Source organism: Centrocercus urophasianus, unplaced genomic scaffold, assembly GCF_019232065.1.
Source record: "Centrocercus urophasianus isolate 14NV4802_14NV808 unplaced genomic scaffold, USGS_Curo_1.0 seq_22, whole genome shotgun sequence".
Lineage (NCBI taxonomy): Eukaryota > Metazoa > Chordata > Aves > Galliformes > Phasianidae > Centrocercus > Centrocercus urophasianus.
In genome coordinates, this window is record NW_024884778.1 from 2593754 (window position 1) to 2619074 (window position 25321).

At 41.9% G+C, this 25321-nt stretch overlaps 1 protein-coding gene across 4 annotated transcripts in view; it reads right to left on the reverse strand.

Moving 5' to 3' along the window:
- CHL1 (cell adhesion molecule L1 like) overlaps nt 1-25321 on the reverse strand; it is a 108732-nt gene that overhangs the window by 64825 nt on the left and 18586 nt on the right. For all 4 annotated transcript variants that reach the window (XM_042823716.1, XM_042823717.1, XM_042823719.1 and 1 more), the window contains exon 2: nt 15047-15157. The gene's annotated coding sequence lies outside the window, so the exon portion shown is untranslated. The remainder of the gene's footprint in view (nt 1-15046; nt 15158-25321) is intronic.

Here is a 25321-nt window from a genome sequence, read left to right on the forward strand (position 1 = left end):
CACATGGACCAGATGCACACATGGACCAGATGCACACATGGACCAGAGCTCTTCCTGCACTCAAATAAATGCTTATGGATGTGGAGTGTTACCTCAGAAAATCGTGGTGTGGGTTACAAGTCTCAAATATGCCCTTGTCAGTGCAGTCCTTTGCTTTCCTGGAATATTCTGCTGCTTTTAATTAAGGAGATGGATCAGAGGGAATTTGGTCCCCAACTTCAACAGACTTCTCATGGGACCTTAAGAGCCTACTAAAACTTCTTGTGTCCATCTTCTCTATTCATTCTTTCAGTGGCAACAGTGGAAAAAAAAACAAACAAACAAACAAGCAATTCTTTCCTCCAGCTTACCCACAAAGTCTTTCTAATAGGCAAAGATTACATTTATAGTGCTGATATTTCTCAGTGACCAACTCAATTGGTGTCTCCTGAGCCTCAAGTAAAACACCATTCAGAAAACCTGGAAACTGACTGCTCACTCTTGCAGGTCTGCACTAGGTTCACCCTGCAGAGGCAACAGTCCAGGGCCACATGCATAGGGAAGCCTGGAGATAAATCCAAGTTTCTGATACTGAGAATTTTAGTAAGTTGGGTTCAGCCAATAGTTCTCCTGCAGAGCAATTCCCTGCCATGCTTCAGTCATTTATTACGTGGCAGGACGTGCGTGCTGATCTATTTTGCATATACTATTACTCACCAAGAGCATTTAATACCAAGGCCCTCTGGAGAGCCCATTATGGAGGATTATGGACTAAATTGGCCAAAGATGTCCCTGGAGAACACAACTGCTTTGGTGCAGGAGAGAGAAACAACTGCTGCTGGGGCTAAAGATAAAGGAGTCAGGGAGGCACAGTGTAAGAGTTAAAGCTTTCTGCATTGAATTCTCTAATGACTGCATCAGTGACTAATCCCTAATAAACTAAATTATTTGCAATAACATACTTCTGACTCAACATTTGCTATAGCCAGATGTATAGGATATTCTGAAGCATTTCTTATAAATCTGGTTCAAGTTATTGCTAAAAACTTCTTTTATTTTTTTGCTTAGAAATAGCTTGCATTACATCAGTAGCCTAATTAACACATCATGCTTATTATTTGAGCTTGGTATTACAATAATCAATTCCAAAAAAAACTTCCACGGGACCCCAGTATGTGCCATGTACCCCTGGTTTGCAAGGGATTTGTTTCCATTATCATATATACACCTTTAGGGCAAATTAGGGAAGAAAAATAAAGACATTTTCTCTACAAATGGAGTGTTTGTTTCTTCTTCATCTTCTCATGCCTTTTTCATTTCCACTTTATACCTCTGAGGCACAAAAACTCAGAGCAATTCTCAAACACGAAGTATCTGTATTTAATCAAAATTAAGCTCTATGACCAATCTGATAACAAATCACTGGAATGTAAGTATTCACACTTTCCAAATGCAGCATGATTGTAATTACATAGCTAAAAATTGTAATGTGGTAGTGTTAACTTATGCTTCAGAACAGATTTTTCTGCTATTCTACACATAGAACACACCTGATACTTTTATACGTGATCGCTTTGTCTGGCCTTTGGCTAGAAATTGAAGTCAATTCTTTCAAACCACTTTTTTCCTTTCTAACAGACCCAACTAGGAAAATTGAAGAGTATCTTCTAGTTAGAAAGCCTTTGAATGCAAGCAAAATAAATAAGCCTTGTGTTCACTCCTTTTCTGGAAATGCCATCTTGGTTTGTACTGCAGAGATCACCCTTAAGAGATTTGTAACTTCAATTGGGAAACTTCTTCTATACCAAAAAGCATAAGATACAGCAATTTGTTATTATTTTCCTCAACCATTCCAACAGCAATTGAGAAAGAAGACTGTGGCTGGAAACAGGTCTTTCTTATGCTTCTGAGGACTCTGGTAGAGCTGGGTAAAACAAATATATTCTGATCTTACTTCTGAATTGAAGATGAAATAAAATCACCTTTCTGAGGTCCAGGAGCATTCTTCAAACCCTTCCCTCTGGGAAGAGCATTGGCCATCAGTTTATCCTCCTTTCACAGAAGCAACTGTAGAAATGAGGCTGAGCTTTCCACACCACAGATGTGATTGCTTGAATGCACACAAGCTCTTTCTGCCCTCAACCAACACAGGGAATTGCCTTTTGCTTTACATAGCAGCCAGCAACTGTGCTTGCATCCTGGAGAAAGAATAAGAAAATCCCACATTTCCCTCTGTAAGCACAGATTTAATTGACTCTGTGTACAGTTCACGGTGAGGGGGCTGAAACCCATGGATTCAGTCACTGTTTCCATCAAATATGATTTTTTAAATTATTATTTATTTCTTACAAATGCAGAAGCCAGTCACTCTGTCAAGGAGGCTTAAAGCTTACTTTCTGCAAGCAGCAGTGCAAAAAATCCTAAACACATCAATGCTTGTGGAAAATAAGGTGAATCCTCTTAGAAAAAAAATCAACTTGTAGTCACTGAATTCCTCTCTTGTCTTTTGGGGACACTTGCTTCCAATAGGCCTGACTCAGCCTTCTGCAGATAAATGAAGAGAAGCTACTGATCTAATGGCACAGAAATATCTCTGCTAACATGAAAACCTACATATGCCAGCATGGGGCATTTCAAAGATAATTTTATCCTACTGCATCTTGTTATCCAAATGGAGAAATGTCAGCAGCGTATTAAGCTGATAGGAAAGCTGAAAGACTCATTAAGCCACATTTATAGTATGAGAACATGCAAAATGGAATATTTTCCAGGATCATTAAAACAAGACTTAATTACAGAATTCAGGTTTATCCGTGTCACCCAATGTCACAATACTTTGAGATGGATGAGGGGAAAAGGCAAAAAACCCTCAGCAGCCACATTTAGCACCACAGCAGTACCTGCATTATTCATCATCACTCGTGCAATGACAGATCCTAAATAATTAGTATTACTCACATTAATTAAGTTACACAATTCTCCCACCTAGAAGAGGATTTGTAAAGAAATGCACACTAATAACATGTCGGCCACAGGCTCTGCCCAACAGTGCCATGTGTGCCAGTTGCACACAGCTCCAGCTTCCACAAACCATAGAACATATGGGTTTTAACTGAGAGTTTTACTGTACTTGGACATTTTTTTTTTTTCCTTTTGTACAATTTTGTCCTGCTAATTTTCCTTCAGCTGTTGTAGACATGAAAATTTGCTCACATCTTACCAAGACTGATTTCTGTTTCATCTCATGATACAAGCCCTGAAGCATTCCTCAATTTCCAAAGGAAAGAGTTTACCCGAGGCAAAATTATTATTCTTGTATTTTGTAAAAGAAAATGTTGGTTTACTGCTGCAAAACACACACCTGTGGAACACACAGACATACCTGAGTGAAAGGTCTGGATTTCAGGGTGGGAGGCGGACAAGAATGCAAATCACCTTGCCAGAAAGCAAAGGAATCAATGCTCCCAGATAGCATCGATCCTGTTGCTGTAAATAGAACATTCCCCTTTCTTTTCCCCAATCTCAGGGCATTATACAAATTGTAAAATGCCACAACATTTTTTAACAATATGATGGGTGGTTTTGTACCTGCATCTCAGACCATGCAACCAAAAAGCTCTGGTTATTGTAGAACAAACACAGGTCTACCAGCTATGCACTGCCTGAACTTCTGCCACTTGCACTCTGCTCTGTTGGTGCTTTGAGTTATGAAGGGCACCATGCACAGGGTTGCACTGGGAGTCCTCCACTGGCAGAGGTACAGCAAGAAGAGACTGAATAGCAGGTTTATTGAGAAATAAAAAATCTGGGCTAAACATTTGAGAATACGGGAAGAAAATATCTGATCTTATAACCAAGACGTGCAGTAAACAAGGCTGTGCCACACAAAGCAGCAAACAGATTATACAGAAAAACAGCACATGGAAATTCATGCCTTGATATGAAATAGTGACTGCAGACCATTCATCGATGGACCACAAACATCTCAGCAAAACGGGCTCACAAATGTTCACGTTTCCTAAGCTCTGCCCCACGCACCATCAGTGGCACCTTGGGACAAGAAAACCATATTCCACATAAGCTCCTTTCTGGTGACCCAACCAACCAACCAGCTGTCAGCAGGCAAAACCTGCTTCAGATTTGCTTTTAATAAACTGAAATCTCAAACCTTGTAGTGATGAGTGTCCATGTTCCTCTTCCTGTTTGGGACGGCCACACAAGGCTGATGACTGCTGCCTTTCTCCTGCCTTGCCCTGAGCTGCTGCAGCAGCACTGGCTTAACAACACAGGGAAGCTGCTACAAGAAATCACTGCTATTTCAGAGAATTTAATCTGAAGTGCTCCACAGATGCAATGAATGGCCATTTGAGTAGTGAGTCATCCTTCCTCAGATCCTTTTATGGAACTTGGCTGGTGTATTTTAAAGGCGTGTTTCTTAATACTTAGTTTTGCAATTTTCAGGGTGATGCATTCAGGAGTTGGGAACATGGATCACGTGGCAGCAGAGCCACGTTTGTCAGTGGAAAGTATTCAGCCCTGTATTTCCTTGTATATGGTACTTGCAAAACCTAATCTTTAGGATATTTGACTTTGTCCTCCCACCTGCTACTCAATGAGCTCCTAGAAGTCAACTGAACTCAAATAAATATTTTAAATTCCATTCTGCATCATAGCTAAGTAAATTATATTTTCAAGTTTTTAACATGTATTCCAAAATTCAGCTTATTTCTGTCTTTGAACATCATGGCAATCTCAAGGTATTCTTTCTGCTTTCCATAGAAAATACCTACATCTGCACTCACTTTGCAGGAGAGCCTCTAGTACAGTCTGCCTCAGACTGGGACAGTTGGCCCAATAATCCAGCACTGCTTCCTGCTTAATTAGCTAAAACTCCCCTGGTGCTATCACTTCCAACAGGTACCTGCCAGACTTGCTGGCTGCTAGCACAGCTTCTGCAGGACCAGTGTGAAATGACTTTTCTAGCACACATTTACCTACACAGAGTATCCAGGCTGTAAATCTGCATTACAGAGACAACCAAGTTCCTTCCAGAGAGATCTCAGGATTCACCAGAACACTCTCCACCAATTCATGAGTATGGCACCTTCTCCTTTCAATTGAGTTTTCACTCAGTAAATTATTTTAGATTATTCTATGTTCTCCAATGGATGTCAGGCTGCACCTGCCTGTGGCACACCAACAAATTACTGGCACTGAGCAGCCGGCTCAATAATACCTGCCAATATTTCTGGGCCTTTTTTCAAATGGAAAACTGAGACGAGCTGCAGATGGGTGAAAAGCATTGGACTTCAAGATGGGAAAAAGCAACAAGCAAGTCATAGATATCTGACAATCTGACACCAAGCACTGGAAACAGGAAAAACAGAGCTATAATCTCCCATCAAAAACAAGTCAGTGATGTTATCTAACCAATCCATTAGTAGATAATATATTTATTATTTCTAGCACATACATATGATGTATACATATGATCTGTGAAGGACAACTCCCACAAAGAAGCTGAATCAATTGCATTAATAACTTAGGGTTGAAAACCATTATTCTCTGCAGGTCTACCAACCTACAGTAAAACACTCAACTTCATGCAGAAAAATATCCCAAAGAAATCCAATTCCTTCAACCTTTCATTTAGAATACCATTCCCCCCAGATTTCTCCTCAGCTGACAGCACTGTGCTGGCTTCCTGCCCCATGGCAACATCACCTCCCAGCGAGGCTCAGAGCACAGCTGTGGGATCCTGTGCTGCACTTCCCTTCAGACACAGCTCTCTGAAATGACAGATCCCTCCTTCTGGAAGTGTGAGAATGACTTGGAACACAAAACAGAGTGAAGAGAGACCGAAGCTCAAGTTAATCCTTGCACTAAAGCAACCTTTTCTCACTGATTTTTAATACTTCACGCAAGAGGGAAAAATAAAGTTTTGGGCTTGAGCATCGCCAGCAAACCACAGGGAGCCCAAAGGCTGCAGCTCAAAAGGAGAACTTCAAAAAACGTGTCAAAAGCATTACCAGTTTAGAGGGAGACGAAAGGCCATGTTTGCATTCAAGCCCATTTGCTGAGGAAAGCATTTAATAATGAGTGGCATCAGGAGCTGGCTGCAGTTATTCTCAGCTGCAGAGCAAGCAGCAAACAAGTTCTGCATGCACTTCCTTGTGCCTGCCCCAGTACCTTCACAATGCCCACAGTGGGATAACACCACTGCATAGCATATTATGGGATACATGGCCTTGGCAATGGGTGCTGGATACATCCCCACCAACGTGCCCCCAGAGCCATCAGTGCCCACACTGCATCCCCTACTGGGCATCACCCATGGATAAAGCCATCAGAGAGAAACAAAAATCCTGTGTCATGAGCAGGGTTTGGGCCAAAACAAACAAATAAATAAATAAATATTAAATTAAAAAAAAAAAAAAAAAAAAAAAAAAAAAAGCATTTAGGGGATAAAGGTTGCAACACTGGAATAGATTGGTTTGATGAGATTTTTTTTTTTTTTTTTGGCAGAGGAAAAAGTACCATTTTCTAGAACAGCTTGCCAAGGAAATGAGGTTTTTACACTTTTGCAGTCTCTATCCAAACCCATCAGTCACTGGCATAGGGGGAATTTTCAAAGGAAAAGTCTCAAACTAGCACCTCTACTGAGAAAAAGTACATTGGAAATGCTGTTTGAGAGTAGCTGAATGGCAAATCCCAATATAGACACTGGCAAGGCAGAAAGCCTGAATGTAATCTAGGCTGAGAGTAACCCAGCATTATCTTCTGTCAGTTGGAGAAGACAGAAATTGCCTGAACTCTGCCTCATACAGAGCAATGGGGGATGCAAGTCAGTAGAAAACCAAGGTTTTAGGTTCAGAGGTTACAGGATGCCTTGTTTTGTTAAAAAAAGCTCAGTTTTAAGTCACCTGGAGAGAATTACTCTCCCTGTAATTTTGGGCTGCATGGGTATTACCAACTTTTTTTTACCTAAAACCGTTTCGTGGAGAGATCAACTGAAGTTGGTTACTGAAAACAACCATGCTGTAGGTATAGAGCAGGCCAACAGACAATCAAGATCTCTTCCATCATTAACTGATAGGATTTCTACTTTCCTTAGGTCTTTTGAAGGCAATAAGTATTTATTGTAGGTATGAAACATCCTTCAAAAGGTTTATCCTCCTAGCAAGTAGTTTGTCCAGAACCACCACACAGCAACAAAGACTCACTCAAATTCAAAACAAAATCATTAATCAGAAAGCAGTTGCTGGGAAAGCGGCTCCTGCCTACTCAAAGAGGTTTCATAGCCATCCCATCTGCAGCCTGCCATTTGTTCGTTAATTTCCAAATGACAGATTATGAGCACAGACAGTGTCCCTTTGTTCCACACGCAGCGCATTGGGAACAACACGGGGTTCCCTATTAGCAGCCATCCCTCACCCTGTGCTCTCACCCCATCGGACGGCAGGACCTGCCATGACCTCCAGCTGATGCAAGACCACAACAAGTGTTTATGCTGCAGCACTCTCTCCTGAGCTCTGGGAACACGTGAAACCCCCTGCAGCAGCCGCAGCCCCAGCAGCCCTTCTCTGGTATTTGTCTGGGCTCTGAGTCCCATCAGATGAAGGAGGATCCCGAGCATCTGGCAGGTGTCTGCGTTGTGCCATGCAGCAGATTACAGAAAGCAACCCTTCAGAAAAAGCACGCCTATTAAATCCAGAGGAGCGAGGACAGTACCTGAGTTCTTGGATTTAATGAGCCAGCATCACTTAGGGCTCACTCCTAGCAAATGTATAAGGAAATAATTTCCTTGTAATGAACTCATGTGGCAATTGGCTTTGCCCTTTCTGCTTGCTAATAATAATAAATTTTATCCAAATTACTTCGGGCAGCAGGTAGATTGAATACTCTAAGCCCTGAATGCAAGGGCAAAACAGCAACTACAGTCAAGTAAAAAAAAAAAAAGTACATCAGGCCATGTTTAAGTTTGTCTGTTTGTTTTTCCCTTTTGTTTTTAACCACAGTCTGATTCAACCAAGGATTTTCTGTCATAACACAGAACGCTCACCTTGGCAGGGAGGTGCTTAGAAAGAAATGACTTCTTCGCCCCAACCAGGCAGCAGTGAATAAATATGCAGAGTGAGATATCTTGAGGAGATATCTGCTCTGTGGTAATGCTGCCACTGCACAGCCAAGGAAGACAGCACAGCCACATAAACAGATTAGCGGGCACCAGCTGTCAGCACAATTGAACAACAATCTATCTTATAGATCCATAGGAATAATTTCCACTGCAGCAATTTTCGAGTTAGCATGACAGGACGGGTTTTGAGGAGCTATCTCAATAGCACAGCAGCATCTGAAGAAAATTCCAAAGTAATCTGTCACATTTCTGTCAAGACACATTCAGGACTAAGTGTCATTCTGTTACACATCAGATCTGAGGAAATGGAGTTGCAACCACTTCCAAGGTTAAGCTTTAACAAGCAGTTGATTTGGCTGGCTCAGGCATCATTCTGTAAGTCTGCTTGGTGTGCACAGAGACCAGGAATTACAAGGGTACAAATTGAGCATCCTTACCACACAATACAGGTGGCTGAGGAGAGGCAAGCTGCTGGCCATGCATCCAAACCTTCACTTGAGCAGACATTTCCCCATTACCACCCTAAGCACTTTGCAAAGCACATTGGATTTGGGAAGAAAAACCCAGGGCTGAGCCTAACATGAGCTGGCACCTCACCACTGCCCATGTCAGCTTGAGGCAGTGCCCACGTGGGGATTGTTCTTTTCTAGAGAAACATCACTCTGGTTAACGCCATCAAGGCTGGAGCGGGGTGCCATAAGCAGTTTTCAGGCTGTCAGGAAACAAGGCCATTTCTCACCCTTTTACAGACTGAAAGGGTTACTGATCCCTCAGGACACGATATTTGCAATAACAGTAGTAATTTGGGTCACAGACCCTCAATCTCTAAGCAACCGCTTTGCTTTTCATATTTTTCTTCCTGGTTACCACAAACAGTAGTCAGACAAAATCATGATTTCATATTCTGGCCTGATCATCCCCACGTTTTTGATGTATTTTTATTAGCGTTTAATCTGAAAAGTTTTGAGCCCCAGAGGTAAGGGATGGCCAAACGCTGCCGCTATTGAAATGGGAAAGAGGAATGTTATTCAGTTTGGATTTAGTATGCTGGAAGACAGAGGAACAGTGGTCAAGCAATGGAATTAAGAACCCAGAGGAATATAACTTGAGAAGAAATAAAATTTGCTTGTGAAGAACTAAGCACGTCAACCCAATCTTTTTTCTCTCTTTAAATAAGGATAATCACACTATTATAAGAGGAGCTAAATACCTTTTGATGAAAAAAAGTATCCCATTGCAATAAGAATAAACACAGTCATAGAGAAACCATCCTGTCTGCTTCCAAACAGATGGAAAACACCAGTCCTTCTCCACAGGGGAGTGCACTTGACCCAGTTATTCATAAATGACTTTGGTAACACAAAGATACAGTACGGAGGAGCTTCAAGCCCTGGGGAAGATAGTACCAGCATACCAAGTGATCTCAGCGTGTAGCTAAAACACCAAAACTTGTAAAGATAATTAGGCAAAAAAAAAAACAAAACAACACACAATGTTCAGCCTATTTTGGAAATAAACGCCGACCTGAGGATGTGCTTTGTAAGGTAGGCAGAACACAGAGGTCAGGAAGGATAAAACCTAAACGTGAGTCAGCAATGGGAGTCTGCCAGAGAGACAAGTGGTGGTTTGAGAAATGCTAACAGATGTTAACCACGGGACATGGAAGGTAATTATTCACATCAGGTTTAGAAAACATGACCTAGAAAGAAGGGTATTTGCTCAATCCATGAAAAGAGAGGTCCAAAATGTAGACATAAAGGCTATCTCCCAACATAAAAAATGTTTTAATGAAGAAAATTATGATTGTACTTCATGAGCATGAGAAGTAACTCCTTAAATGCACAGTAAGAAAAGATACAATCAAAACCATGAGTTATACAGAAAGTTAATCAATGGAATGTGTTATCTCCAAGGAGGCTGTTAATATCCTCACTGGAAGGCTGCAAGGTCACCTAGATGACTCTTTAAGCTCCTGGGTCAGATCTGCACTCCAGCACTTTCGCTGTCAAAAGCATCCAGGAAGTAATACTTTACATTATCTCCACTGGAACAAAATGATGAGGAAAGAATCATTTGGCACAACTGAGCACTGCTGCTCATGCTTTACATAATATGCATTTTGAAGAACGATAACATTCTTGAAGTCAGGTCATCTATGGACAATCAGCTGTCATACTTCAGAGTTTGCAGTGATTCTGTTCATAAAGGCACCTCCATCCCAGTTCTGTTAGCTTTCCCAAGGTCACACCCAAATAAAATCAAAATAGAAAAACCTCCCTCATCACATCTCTGCTTAGCATCCCTATTTCCCTGGTTTCCTAACATGGACTTTCTTCTAGAATAATCCATTCAGGAGGAAGAGGGTGGCACTTAACACAGTTCCTTCACTGCATTAGTTTACATGGCATATACTTACTCATTTTACTTAACTTACTGTGCATTTGGTAGTCCTGTATGGTACTTTCCAGGAAAGCTTATTTCAGCATCAAAACGAAATATTGTATTTCAATTTACTGAACTGATACACGAACTTTGCTGATGTTCAATTGTATTTCTGTGATTTTATTAACTCGTTTATATGACACTGAATCACAGTCTCTCACCAATCTATTTCCTCTATTTCTCCACGTATATAGTAATACAGGGGATATATTTGAAACAATAGAAATAACACAAGTAGAATTTTGCACAACTATAGCCAGCAGCGCACAAAATAAGACATCGTTAATAATAAATAGTAACATTATGTAAAGAAATACCATCTGAAAGTTGATTTTACACGGCATATTAAAGACTTGATGGCTCAGGAGATTGGTAATAGAATAAAAAGCCTTTTATCTCAAGGTCATCAATTCAAATACAAGTCAGACTGATAGCAACTGAAAGCCATTTGATGAGAGCGTTAATGAGCCTAGTCTCGTTTCTAAAAATTTAAGAATAGCCATAACATTCAGCCCTTTCTCCTGCCTCTGACAGCAGTCAATACAGAAATTGTATGGAGGCACTGCACCCAGCTGGCTGGTGGAGCCGTATTCCCCCCTCATACACTGCCAGCCCCAGGCTATTGCTGTTTTAGCAGTTTCCTAGCAGGTACCCATTTGTTCTGTTCCAAAATTCAAAATCCTCAGCGCTGCCAACTGCTTCTTTTATTGCTTGGAGGACTGATAAACAGAACTGGGCTTCCAGCTCCCTGCACAGCCACTTCAAGTGATACATGAGCAACACTCTGGTCATTTGCTGGAGCCATAACAATCTGATACACTAATAGATTACCTTTTTTGCTACTTTAATACTTTTTTTTTTTTCTGGTTTGTATCTACGACAGCAATGTACCATAGCAAGGCAATGCACTGAGAAAGGAAAGAATCCCAGTGCAAACTAGAGCAACTGTTGAGCTATCCTCTCGTCAGCAGCAAACAAAGCAAGCCACATATTGTGCAACTTCACAAGCAAGCTCAGCATCTTCCAGAATAAAACTCCTGGTATGATTTCCTTTATTCCAGTAAAATGCCTAAGTAATTTACTATTGGCTGTAGTATTAGCATGATGCAATGCACTGATAAGAAAACCACTGAAGATATTCTTTTGTCTGAATTTTTATGCTGAGCAAGTTTTATATTTTTATATATATATATACACACACATGTATATACACACACACACACACGGTTCCATGGGCCAAGGGTCAGTGTTTACATATGCAAACAGCCCAGAACATCTACAAGTGCCTGCTGGCAGGTATAAAGGGGGATGTCCAGAAGCAGCACTCAGTGCAACATGCAGTAAAAGGACACGTTTTCACCACAACCTGAATTTGAAACCCACTGATTTCTTTCTGAACTGGGGCATATAAACAAGCTCCCCAAGTAAAAATTACTCCAAATTGTAAAAACTACCAACCTCACAACTCAAGTAACTTCCATCTGCAGTGCCCAGGCTTTAGAGGGCTGCTTGGTCTCTCAGAAGTGACTAATGGATTAATTTTAAAGGTGATTGGGTGCTTAAAGATGCCATTTACAACCAGCATGGGTTACAGTGTCTGAGTAATCAATTCCCTTAATGCAGTTTCCCCCTCAGCACAGCACAGGTGCCTAATAGCTGTTACAGAGCCAGCTCTGCTGCAGGGCAGGTAGTGCAAATCCCCAGGCTCCCACTCCTTGGGCAGTCTGCCCTACTCCCAGAACTTCCCACAGAGCACAGGAACAGCTCCATCACACCACAGAGTATCTCTTTCTCATCTGCAGCTCCCGCTGAGAGAATTTGTTCTTGGCAAATACAAGCATGAGCTTTAAAGGTTCAACATCATGGAAGGTCTCTGTACAACAAAGGTAGTATGAACACCTGCACACACCACCTGAACACACGTGCCCCACTGGTGCTGTCTGGCCCATAATGCTGATGGCCAACTTGAGTTTTCCCTTGCAAGTGGTCAGGGCTGAACCTACTCCAGTTTGCAAAGGACAAAGCTGGAGACTGCCTTGTTTCAGCAAAGAGGAGCCTCCCAGCCCACCACACCAAATGGATCTACTTATCCCACATCTGTCTTGAAGGCTGTCAGGAGTACAGAAAACTGAATTTAAGTGGATTTCAGAGTGTGGAGAACTCCTGAATCCATCAGTTAAGGTCATTAGCTCATGTGACACACCTCACTGAAGTCAATTTTCAGAGATAAGCGTGTGACAACCTGACTGGAGGAATTCTCCTGTAATGTATTATTAATTCATTTATTATTACAGTTATTATAATCTTTATGTGGGGGCACTGAAGCTCAATTTGTTCTATCGCAGCTAAAGCTTTTAATGAGCCCTTTCTTCTCCTTGGGATAGGAGCTTCATTCAGCAGCTCTGTGGCTTTTAGAAAGTAGAAAATAACATGACGGTGTGTCCAATTTACAAAGGCAGCTTCACACACTGCGCCCTGAATTTTACATGCAAACAATGGGACGACTAACTTTCAAACTGCAGAGTATCTCTTAAAACGTAGTGGACTCACAGAGTCTAAATTTAGGAAGGCTTATAAGCAAATGTATCACAACGCAATGAAATCTTAATGACAATTCCCCTAGCTGAGAAAGAGGAGGAGCGTGTTTAAATAAAGAGGCCCTGTGTAAATGCACATATTTGCTCGGCAGATGGGGGAGCATATATTAACTTAACTCTCAGCCCCAACTGAATGGCTCTGGGTTCATCCCTTGGTCACAGGGCTGATCCCAGATAGGCGCTGGCTGAGCCAGGGGAAAGGGCAGAGCCTGCAGAGAAATGGGAAAGCTGTGAACAGAGTGGAGGAGAGCAGCACACTTCCCAAACACGCACATCTCTGACGCATGGGGCCGAGCACACAGCTGGCGAGAAAGGCTGCATCACTGGGTGACCTTTCCTGCTTGGAGAGAAGGTCAGAGACAACAATCTGTGCCAGTTTACGCTCAGAACGTTACGCCTACACTTCCAGTATTTCTCCTTTGAAATGGAGAAGCCCAGCTCATGTGATAGCCTCATGGAAAACACAGGAGGAACTTTTTTTTTATTTGGAAAAAAAAAAAAGCACATGTTTTGGGGGGGTATGCAAGAATAATCAAGACAAATCATCCCACAAAAAAAAAAAAAAAAAAAAAAAAGCAGAGAAAACCTTCATTCTCTTTGCTCAGGCAGACCTACCAAACAAGCAGCCTTCACAGGGTGACCTTTCCAGATGGTTGGTCTTGAAAGAAAGAAACTTTCTAAGCTAACTTATGGACTGACACAGTCAGCTCCTGTTCAGAGCTTCTCCTAAGAGAGGAGAATCAAAATGCAATCAGATTTTATAGAGGCACGCAGCACCTGAATTCCACTCCTTGATTTGTTGAGGTTCATCAGAAATTAGTACATTATTTTCTATCTGACACTACCACTGCATGCAAACAAAAATAAATACGGCACCAATACAAGAATAAAAATTTTCCTACTCAAGAAAGTTAGAGCAGCATGCTGACAGACCTCATTTTATCAGCAACTTGTTGGTATGAATTTCAGAGACCACAACAATACACAAAATGAAATTCAGCAGTAGATGCAGTGTTCTCCACTCTGCCCTCTGCAGCAGTAAAGGGCAGGGAGCAGAATAAAGGAAACAAAAAGACCAACAACAAACAAGCAGAACAAACAGTACTTCCAAAGAAGTGGTAAATAATTCCTGTACAAAAGTCTTAAAGCTCCCATTAATTAAAACAAATGGGAAATGCTTAGTTAAGCTCCACGTATTGGTAGCACAGACTCTCTTGTCAACAGTCACAAAAAAAGAAACAGAGCAAAAATGCATAGATTTGTAACAAATAGGATTTAGGAAAACAGTTAGAATCCTGTTGCCAGTGTTTTTATTCCCTTTATGAACATCTCTTTACAGAACAGGTCCAAGGGCATTGAAATTCCCCTAAGAGGCAACTGTAGTGAAGTCCAACTCAGAAAACACCTCTGAGGCTCCCAGACCCCCTTCCTGCAATAAACACCTCTTGGCCACACATCACCAAGGCTCTGCTCCTTCCCTGCTTCTTCATGGCACCACAAGGCAGCTGTAAGGAGGGCAAGGTGCAGGGGGCAATGCACTGTCACTCACTGCCCCAATGGCCACCACCACTGAAGAGCAGGAAGGAAGACTTGCTTGGAATTAATCTGAATAATTACACCACTTTCTCCCAACAGGTTGAAGAACCAAATGGATTTGAGGGGATTTTTCACATACAAAACCACAAGTTCCTTATCCATGAGAACCTACTACAGGATAAAGCCCAGCTTAGGGCTTGGCCTTGTATAATATCTTATATAGAGATATACACAATCACATGGAATTATTCCATAGCATGTACAGTTACACAAACGCATTTATGCTACTACAGCAAGCATGGTAAAGAGAGAAGGTTTGCAATAAGGATATAATACTTAAGACTTCAACTGTTACCATTCAGAAATAAAGAAGGATGGATTCTCAGCAGTCGCTGTGGCTGCTCCTTCATCAGCACTTGGTCGATTCTCAGTTCACACCGGATTCACTCTCCCCACCTTACAGCATCTACAGGGAAAGGCAAATGTGTGAGTTATCATACACTGCATTCATCTAAAAACAGCATCTTTATCAGTGCCACTTCTTGGTTTCCATTCCCCCCACACACACACCACTGAGTTTGAACTCATTCCCTTTGCCCTCCACTTAGCTCAAATAAGATGGGGCTTTCCTCATTTGAATGATAAATGCAGCATACCAAATAGAACAGGAAAATGGGCTTAAGTTAGAAGACCTGACTCCGATTCTCAATCTGCTTTGTGACCTTGGAACAAGGCATGTCTCTGTTGCTCTGTTTTCTCTCTTTCTTTGCCTTTCTTGCGTCCTTAGATTACAAGCTTCCTAAAGTGTTTATATGGTACCAACCAGATAAGAGTCAGTGTTCACAGGAACCACCAGATAACAGAAAAGCAGAAACAATAAATCTTATCAATCATTACCCTCCTACAGTTCACCAGTAAGACACAAGATTTCAAAGTAATTTCCAAAAGTTACTTTCATTTAAAATACAAATCCTCATGAAAGAAGAGTGTATTCAAGATTCGCTGTTTTTTGTGTTCCCCCTGCCAACCCAATAACATTTCAAACAAGATGACGAAGAGCTGCATTTCAGTATCCCTCCTGGTAAACACAACTACAATATCCCTCAGCTTTTCAGCTGGCATCTCCTTGCAGAACTGTTGCAGGCTCCTGCTCAGTGTCTTATTGTGACGATGCTCTGCTACACACTGGTAGCAGCAATGAGAATGAGGAGACCCACGTCTCATTTCACCACCTGCAGACAAGACTTCCTCCCCCCACGGACAGACCCAGCCCCTTTCCCCAAGCACACACACGCACCTCCTTTCCCACAGCCTTCCCAACTCCTATTTTAACACTTTGCTATTTTGGTGTACGTAGCCAGAATTAGCATACAAGGATGTACACATTTATGCTTTATGCCACACACCTCTCTCATCTTCCAGGTAGGCTCTGTGGTTATGGGCACATACAGAACATTTACATGAACCTCCCTGTCAAAACAACTGTCTGATTTCATCAAACCACAACTCACTAGCATATATATTTCAGAATTCAACCCATTTGTCAATAAACTACGTTTTCTGACATGAGTAGAAAACATTCCTTAAGCTTTGCAGTGATTCAGGAACTGGACTTCTACTTCCAGCTGATCCTTAATCCTTCTTGACGCCCACTGAGGCTTTAGCTCAGAAATGTTTACTCTCCTGCTGGCAGCCTACAGCCTTTTAGAGAGTCTTTACCTTTCCAAAGTAACGCATCGGCAATTTGTAATGCCAAATGCAAATTGCCTGATGTACAGCTTGTGCCAGCTGGGTACAGCCCAGCCAAGCCTAGTCCAAGCAGTGCAAGACATGCCTCAGCTAGAGGAGAAACAAGCTCAAGCCCAGACCCATGCCACTCACCAGAGCTTAAAAAGCAGAGTAGAAAACGATGCAAGCAGTGCAAAACAAAGGCTATTTCCAGACTATCACCTTATCACAGGACTACATTTAGAGAGTTCAAGACCAGAGATGCTGTCATTACATCAGGCCCAGACTTCCTGCCATTCTCCTTGGCTACCTCTGCATTAAGCCAATTTACCTGTAATTGATTAAAACATCTTCTCCAAATAAAAAACCCACTTCTTATTTAGAGACGTGAAAAAGAAGGAACTCAACGCTATTTTAATCAGAGATTCAGAGGAGGGAATTACAATTTCTGCCCTCCTTCCCTTATTTTTAATCTAGCCCAAAAATCACAGCAGAGAGTAGTAGCTCAAATGCTTTCTACCCAAGTTCTTTTTAATCGGCCATCTCCTGTCGTCAGCAGCTGTTTGTCTGCTGCTCCCACTTACACTGTGCATCTTGGACTTATCGATCGAGCAAGCTTTAAATTACAGCTATCCACAGGGAAAAAAAAAAGCAGAAGAAACCATAACAGGAAAGAGCAGATCCGATAAAGGATTTCTGAAGGGCTACTTGGTTGTGCTAAGAGAAAATCTTAATAGAATTTCCTGGAGAGAAGGTCTGTGGGACTGAAGTTATATCAGTGGGCTGCATGAACAGAGGATGTGTAAATAGAGCTCACAGGCTGAGTGGAAGGATTTATACAGAAAATGGTTCCAGAGGAAAGCAAAGGAAAGCTTGGCAAAATAAATGAAAAAATAAAATACAGTATTGGGAACCTGACCTGTATCACTGGGTGCTTTTCCCTGGGTTCATAGGAGCCAGCAACTTTTGGCTGTTCTTGTTTCAGTTATAGTATAAATCAACAGTGAGAATTCAGCACTGCCCAAAACCACAAAAATAACACTAGCACTGGAAAGGCAGAGTAGGAATCACACTTTCAGTGCTCAGGTGCACCTCCAGCAGCTTTAGCACACGGACTGCCTGTATCAGAAAGCATCCAACCAAAGGGACAAAACTGACCCTACACCTCCACAATCCTCCCCCACATCACAGTCTACATGCCACACTAACAGTGCAGCAGGTGATCCCAAATCCTTTTAAAGTGCAGCACTGGGTGAAGGGGAACCATCATTTTGCCCAAATGTCTTCTGTGACATGATGGAAAGAGCCCTCCTTGGCAGGAAGTGTCCATTGCCCCCAGCAGAAAAGCTCTATCATCCTCCCATGAGTCACATACACAACAGACAGGGCACCTGGGCAGCAAATTTGCAGCTGCAAAAGTCTTAACGAGATGACATTTAGCATTACAGTGGAAAAGAAAGCATTGCTGAAACAAAGCATGTCTTAATGAAAACAAACGCCTCACACAGTCTGTGCTGAGAATGTAACCTGCTGTGTGACTTTACATGCCTTGTGCACAAAGGAAAAACACAGCCTTATAAAGCGGGATTTATGGCAATTGTCCTGAAGACCTCATGGCTCGATCACAGTGGTTAGGTGCCCTGGTCTTGTAAACCTGTTGTGATTTTTAAAGATGAAAAAGAAAATTGGGATATTGTTTCCTCCGTGTGAGCTCACAAAGTGCCTGCATGTCCATCTGCATTCGCAGCGCTGCTCCTGCCTCCTGCTTCCCAATGGCAGTTACTGTTATCGTTCCACAAGCACAGCCACTTCAATCTCTCGATGCCCAGAAGGCTGGAGGGAGCTGACAGATTGAAACCAGGAGCAGTGAGGGCTTCGCACCACAGATGGCACCGACGGCTCCTTGGGCTCCTGCACCCAGGGCCAGGACATGGGATGTCTGCTGCAATGTGACCTTCCTGCTCAGCCACCCACTTCTCCTATGAGGGGGAGCACAGGGCAGGACACAGCCCCAGTGCTGCTTTAGCTGCTTTCCTGAAGCACAGCCCTGCTGTGGCTCCCTGGCTCAGCCCATCAGTGCAAGAGGCAAGGAGTAATACGCTTCACTTCAGCATATCAATAGCAAGAGGTGCTTGGTGAAGGATTTCTTTTCTCCCCAAGCAATGCGAAGATGCATTTACCTGCTTGGAAAACAGCAGAGTATTGAGTGACCAAATGTAGCCACTGGAAAAGATTGCTGTCCTTAGAGTGGGGGGGCTGGATGCCACACAGGAAGGGCAGATGTGCTAAGGGGAGTTCTGCAGTGACAGCATCAAACTAATGCCAAGTACACACATTTAATTAATTTTTTTCCCCAAGGAGGGGAAAGAAAAAAAAAAAAAAAAAAAAAAAAAAAAAGGCAAGAAGGAAGGAGCCCTTAATCATTAAAGAAGCAAGAAGCATTTTCAGATATAGTCCTACACATGCACAATACGAATACAATCCAACAAAGCTATTGAGAAAAGCCTGTACAAGTCAGTTTTCTTATTCCTTAAATAATTTCACTTTTAGGAGCAGTAGCACATAACTAATTTTGCAGAAATAAAACTTAGATGTCCAATTTAGTTTCCAATTTGCCCACTCAGAAAAAACATGAATAGAAAGAGTGAGCCTGGGGTCGATCTCTCCTGTAGAACACGGCGCTCCCTATCGCTGCAAACACAATATGGCAAATTTCTCAGATATCTATTCATCTGTTACTGGAAGGGTTGCCATAATATGGAGAGAACCTGGAAGTACCGATTGCAGCTGTCTAAAACCATCACACTGTGTTAGTCAAACAATTTATGTGATTTACCGTACCAATAAAAGAAGGCAAGCATGAGTAAGTTTTCATAAATCAAGCTTATTGGGCCGGATTCTGACCCACGATTATTCAGGCATACAAAACACTGCAGCTCATTACTGGTACATAACTCACTGATCTTAGCATAGCGGCGTATGGCGTTAGAAGCTGTTAGGACAGGTACCAGAAGAGAAATCAGCCTGGCCCTAGCACACATACAAGGGCTGATGCATACACACACATCTTTTTACTGGCTCGTTGCTAGCAAGGCACATCACAGACATTTTCCTTAAAGGAAATGTCAAGGTCTGTGCAAAGGCACTGTGCTCTCGTGTAGAGCATGGCCCCAAGACCTCAGTAGGAAGGCATTCAGTTGTTCTACCCAGCACCACGACACACGTATCTATTGATTTCAGATTTACAGTGGACACCAGCGTTATTGCCCCTTGAGGAAAATTGTGCCTGCCAGGGAATCACCTCTGTCAATATTTCCCTCCTTGATCAGTAAATCCTGGTAGTCAATAAAAGTCAGCGAGCACAACCACCGCTATCACAGCAGCCTGTGCATACCTTGGGGTAAAATTTGGCACGCTTACTGTCTGCCCATTAGTTAGAACGATTTTGCAATTAAAATCCCCAAGGCACAGAGCACACTTAAACTTGATTTTAATAACCTAATGCACAACACATCTCTGTGCTGCAACCTCTCCCCGGGCTCTTTAACATGGCATATGCAAAACTAAATGGCACCTGAGCTGGAAAAAGGATTTCTCCTGAACTGGAAATGCAACCTCAGAAGGAGCTCAAAAGTATCATTTTTTTTATACAACCCATGCATTCCTATTGCAACATTAGGGCTACAGGAAACAACACAGCCAGAAAACCGATTTCTGTGCTCTCCAGATTAAAACAGCAGATTTCAGATGTTCTCACATGCCAAAACACCAGTCAGTCATCCTCAGAAATGCTGAAGCAAGACTTCAGCTGGGATTGATCTGTGTAAATAAAAATGCTTCAGCAAGGCTATATCACCTGACAAACGATTTCCCTAATTAAAAGTTGTAAGCAGACCATAAACAGATTTAACTGAGGATGCTTTTCACCACTCCACAACGCAAAAGTCAATCATAGGACAACTGCCATTGTGAGGCTAACTGCAAGCAATCATACACTCTAATCAGTAACTTAGCTAGCATTTAATATAAATAAATCTATGAAATAAGCAGAGTGGAAAGATCCCCAAATCAAGCTAGTGAACGATTTACAAATTATTTTTTTTCCTCAGACTTCTAAAATTACTGACTTCCAACCAGAAGAAGATAAAAAATCAAAGGACGGAAGTTGTTTGCTATTACTGATTTGTTCACGTCTGACCTTGATTTGGTCATCAGCTCCCTACTTGCTCATAAGATGGCCAGGCTATGGAAACAGAGTGATACTTGTTCATTCAACAATCTTGAATCCTTATGCAGCGCTTCTCCTCAGCAAATCTGCAAGCACTCTGCAAAGAAGGACGGCTTTGTTATCCCTGATTCAGACAAGGAAATTGCAGCAGGAGGATAATTACGGAGCCAGAAATAACACGTCCAAGTCCCAGGCTAATGGCCTAACTGATAAGTAACAGCACAGGGCATTTTATTAACGCAGAAGACAACTGAGGTCAAGACGAGCCATTCCAGTATTGCTACTTTTGAACTGCTGAAAGTACAGAGAGGAAAGAGCAACTGCAAACTACATCAGTCAGTCCAATTAGTTCTTTACGTTAGCCCTCGAGACTGAAAGCATGCCATTAACTCCTTCTATCCACAAATGTGTACAGAGACAGCACGCCAGTGATCCTCTATATCCGGAGAAGTTATTAAGCACACGTTTAAGATACCGTGCTACAACAAATGCTTGGAGCCTGGTACACTTTCAAGAGGATTTTGTCTACCAGGAAAAACAAACGCTTCTAATGAGAAGAGCACTTGTAGAGAAAGGCAACAGCAGATATAGATGCTTTAAACCAGCTTAGGATCACCCACAGAAGACAGAGGTCACAATTTGGTCATAAAGAAGGAATTGCTTACCCCCTTCCAAAGATCAGGCCTCACTAAATAATCTAAAGGAGGTGATCTCCAAGTAGAGATCCTTCCCTTGCAGCAACCAGCCCTTAAATGAGGTTAGAGAAGGGCAGAGCCAGGGCCCTCCTCATAGGACCACACAGGTGAATCGCTTCCACCTGTGCTCCCATCACTGGCTACCCTTCACCAGGTGCTGAATCATTGCTTCAGGCCACGACTTAAAAGTTCCCATACAGCACTTTGGAGGATTAAGAACTGTAACAGCTCAGAAATAAGCTTGGAAAACAAAGTTTTCCTTAGAATAGAGGAAACTGATGTCAATGCATGGAGCTCTGCTGTGTAGCAGGCTGAGAGCTCAGCAGTGGATTGGCTGAGAGCTGGTGTTCGTGGGTCAGAAACAGCTGATGAGGATGCTGCTGCCAGCCTGATCAAGAACTGGAGATGGAGGTGGATAAAGCCTTTACAATCAAACATCCCAGTCATCATAGTGGCCTTCAGACACACTGATATCTGCTAAAAAGGCCACTGGAGGTGCACAAGCAACCTAGATTTCAAATAAATCAAAGAAAATGTTGATGCTGGATTTCAGAGGAGCAGAATTTGGCTTGCTCAGGGAACTAGCAGGTGTAATGCCATGGCCAGCTGCCCTGGGGAGCAAAAGGCCTCTAGGAAGCTCCTTGATCTTCATGAAAAACCTCCTCAAAGCCCAAGAACGATTCACTCTGATGCAAAGGAAGAGGAGCAGACGTGGCAGAAGGCTGACTTGGCTGAACGTGAATCTCTGACTGAGCTCAAACACAAAAAGAAAGTGAACAGAAGGTGGAAGTGGGGATAACCTGCCCAGGAGGACTACAGAAATCTTGCCCAGACCTGCAGGGGTGGAATTAGGAAAGCCAAAGCCCAGGCAGAGTTGGAACTGGCAAAGAATGGGATGCACAAAACAGGTTCACTCATAGGTACACCTGCAGCAAAATACAAGCCAGAGAAAACATCAGTTCTTTCTGAAGAGAGCAAGAGAACTACTGACAAAGGGTGCAGAAAGGATAAGGCATTCAGTGACTGTTTACAGCATTTTTCACTGAGAAGTCCTGCTCTTATGCCATCCATGTCTAGATTAATAATTTCTTTGTCCAGGACAATAAAGTGCAATCTCCTGTAGAGGAATATTTTGTTCAGGAGCACTTAAGGTGGGCATCCATAAATCTCTGAATTTGCAAAAAATTCATCAGAGAGGGCCTGGATGAGGAGGATCTGCAGCATGTGATGCATGAGGCTGAGAGCTGTGCTTGTTTAGCACCAAAATATATATATATGGCTAATTAGTGTTTTCAGCTGGCCAAACTGTGAGCAATGTGACCTAACTTAAAGTTGGTCCATACCTTCTGCACAAGGTTAGAGCAGATGACCTCCAAAGGTCCCTTCCAACATTAATTATTCTACTATTTTAATGGTTTCTCTTTCACTTCTATATATTATGGGACATCAACTTGTAAAGCAGCACTTGGAAATAATTATTCTGAGTCCATGCAATGCTTTCAAACGCAATAAAAAATTCCATATATATTTGAGAAGCATCCTACTGCTGGTAAAGAATATCATGGCCTAAGAGCCAGTCAGCCAGAGCCAATTAAAGCTCCATCAGCCTCCCATGACACCCAAATGCCTAATTGAACCTGTACCCTGTGCACGAGATGGAGGTTTTGCTTTCTTCACAGAAGCCCGAAATGGGGATTTCACTGCTGTGCCTCTGCAAATCAAGATCATTATCAAAACATAACGATCAAAACAGGAGATGCCTGCATTGATTAAAATAATGGTATTCCTCCTCCAAGAAGAAAAGACGTCTTCCCTTGCAAAAAGACAATCTCAGACGTTTAGTTACAAATACCCATTTTAACCCTCCTGGCAAATGCAGAATGTGAGCAGGAGCAAAGGATGCACATGCATATTTTGAATTACACTTCAAAAGCAAGTGGTTCATTAGCAGAACATGATAAAAAGTAAGGCACGTTTGATTGAACAGCCACGGTTTTGTAAAACCTGAGTTTGATTTTAAGAAGAGAAAAACTGAAGTGTATTTGGGCTGAAATATAGAAACCTACAGTAAAAAAAAAAAAAAAAATCAATTGGTATTTATAGATACTGAACAATGCACTCATTATTATTCATGTTCATTACTGTTCATTTTGCTACTGTCACAAAAAATATGGCGAATGACTGACAGCTTTTAAAATATACTGATGTCTACAGAAGGAAAATAGCTGAAAGATCTGGAGCTTTGAATCCTGAAATTATGCATTGCCAACATTACACTAATTTGATCTGACCTTAATTCCTTTTTTTTTTTTTTTTTTTTTTTAAACCTTAAATATTCTCTATCTTTTGAGTTAATTTCAGTAATCTTTTCTTTTCTTGCCTTTTTTTTCTTCCCTGGGAGAATTCATGATGTACTTCTACTTGGTTTCAGTAAGCTGTGAAAAATCACTGCACATCAGAAAAAGTTCAAGCAACATTTTTCCCTAATTAGTCCATAAAAATGCTAATTTTTCTAATGAACCAGATTGAAATATCACAGGAATAGGTAATAGTGCAAATACAGAGTTTGCTTATGGGGTAGGCTTTCCGTTTTGCTAATCACTACAGCACTGAGCAACTTACAAAGCCAATACTGTAATGAGGTTAGAGAGGCAAAATATGCCCAGTCAACTTTTGTGCAAAATAACGTTAGTTACTTGCATATGCATCTACTCACAATAACCATGCATTCATTTACAAATGTAAAAAAAACAGGGCCCCAGTATTTATAGCCTGAATCCTCAGCTGCATTGAATCCTTCCATCCCCATTGCAAGCAGAGCTCCTCTGCCTGTTTACTCAAGCTGAGGATGTGACCATAAATCTTTATTCTGCCCAATTTCACTGTTAATACAGACCATTTCTGAAAGCAATAAAATAATACTTTCTTTTTTTCATGGCCAGTAGCTAATAATGTCTCTAGTCTGAATTGTACAAGCGAGAGACTGAAATCACTGTCTGTCTGCCCCACAGCATCTTCCTCTATTTTTTTCCTGCATTTACACTCTTACTCCTGCCTTCTGTGCTGGCACACACTGAGCCACTTGTATCCAAGCCGCAGATCGAGGAAGGCGCAGTCTTTTTTCAAGTCAAAATCCAGTAGAATCAATGAGCTCTTAGAGGAAATCTCCTAAGGCTTGACCTTCAGGGTGGCCTTTTGCTCTCTAAAGCCCATGTAAAACCAAGATTCTACCAGTCAACCCTTGGTAAAAGATTTAAAGAATAGGACTGTTACCTATTGGTGGCATCAGAAATCTAAGCAGGAATTAAGCAGCTTGAAAAAGCCTTTAAATTCAACTTACCACTCTCCCAGAGCTCTCCATATATTCTTTATGACCCTGTGTTCCCTCACCCCTTTGATCATTCTATATTGAAGTAGTCTCTTGTTTAATACGTAGCTAAGATGACTGCATGATAACATCAAAACAGAAAGGAACATAAAGAACATGAAAGAATACGAAGTCAATAGCTTTGCCAATCACAATGCATAAACAGCAGAGTTAAAAGCCATGGTGTTACAGTGCTGTCTTTATGCTCTCACAAAGCTGCATGCAGTGCTAAGACCAACTACAGATTGAAACCAATGATTAAAACTACATTGGGTTTGCTTTCTTCTTGCTTTAATTGTTCACTGTGCTCAAGGGGAGATCCATGAATTCAGAACATATTTTTGTCTGCTGTATCGGCTGATACAACTGCTGAAAATAAGGGTTTCCAAGCGTTTCCTCAAAAGTCCACAAAACCTTCACCCTTGTACCTCATCCTCACCACAGAGCCCAAGCCAGCTCCAAAGGGATTTTTGACAAGATGCAAAAAGGGAGAAGAGACATTTATTGAAATATCTCTCAACTCTTTTAAAACCACTAATTCCAACTCGGTAACAAGAAGAAAGTCTTGTAACAAGATTTTGTCTTCTTGATACCCAACATCTTCCTGCTGCA